Source organism: Gossypium hirsutum, chromosome D08, assembly GCF_007990345.1.
Source record: "Gossypium hirsutum isolate 1008001.06 chromosome D08, Gossypium_hirsutum_v2.1, whole genome shotgun sequence".
In the NCBI taxonomy this organism is placed as follows: domain Eukaryota; kingdom Viridiplantae; phylum Streptophyta; class Magnoliopsida; order Malvales; family Malvaceae; genus Gossypium; species Gossypium hirsutum.
Genome location: NC_053444.1, coordinates 44811457 through 44812218, shown reverse-complemented (window position 1 = coordinate 44812218; position 762 = coordinate 44811457). Strand labels below are relative to the sequence as shown.

Here is a 762-nt window from a genome sequence, read left to right as displayed (position 1 = left end):
TTTTGATGATAGGGATCAAGCTATAAGACAGTACGCTGTGTCACAATTTAATGAGTAAAACATCAGAATTAAGAGATCGAAGATCGAGGCACCATAGTTTAAATTGAAGCCTATGATGTTTCAGATGCTTCAAACAATAGGTCAATTCAGTAGAATGCCCATAGAAGATCCACATCTTCACCTTCAATTATTTATGAAGGTGAGTGATTCCTTCAAAATAGCCGGCATAACTAAAGACACATTGAGGTTGAAGTTGTTTACATACTAGTTGTGAGATCGAGCATGAGCATGGCTTAATTCGTTGCCATCCAACTCAATTTCTACTTGGCAAGAATTAGTTGAACGGTTTCTGGTAAAAAAATTTCCACCTAGAAAAAATGTTAAGTTGCGGAATGAGATCACCACTTTTTAGCAGATGGATGATGAGTCCCTATACAAGGCATGGGAAAGATTCAAAGAGCTACTACATAAATACCCTCGCCACTGGATTCCACATTGCATCCAATTGGAAACATTTTATAATAGTCTCAATGCACACACAAGTTTAGTGGTAGATGCTTCTACAAATGGCGCTATCTTGTCGAAGACTTATAATAAGGCTTACAAGATCATCAAGAGAATAGCAAGTAACAATTATCAGTGGCCGACAAATCAAGCAGCTTTAGGAAAATCAGTAGCCAGAGTACATGAAGTAGATACCCTTATAGCAGTCTCAGCTCAAGTATCTTCTATCTCTTCAATGTTGAAACAGTTTACTACTAA

The 762-nt window shown here is 37.3% G+C and overlaps 1 non-coding gene across 1 annotated transcript; it reads right to left on the bottom strand.

Moving 5' to 3' along the window:
- Positions 1–383: 383 nt before the first annotated feature.
- LOC121220579 (small nucleolar RNA R71) lies at positions 384–490 on the bottom strand. The gene has a single exon (XR_005917799.1). It is a non-coding gene; the product is annotated as a small nucleolar RNA R71 (small nucleolar RNA).
- Positions 491–762: the final 272 nt, after the last annotated feature.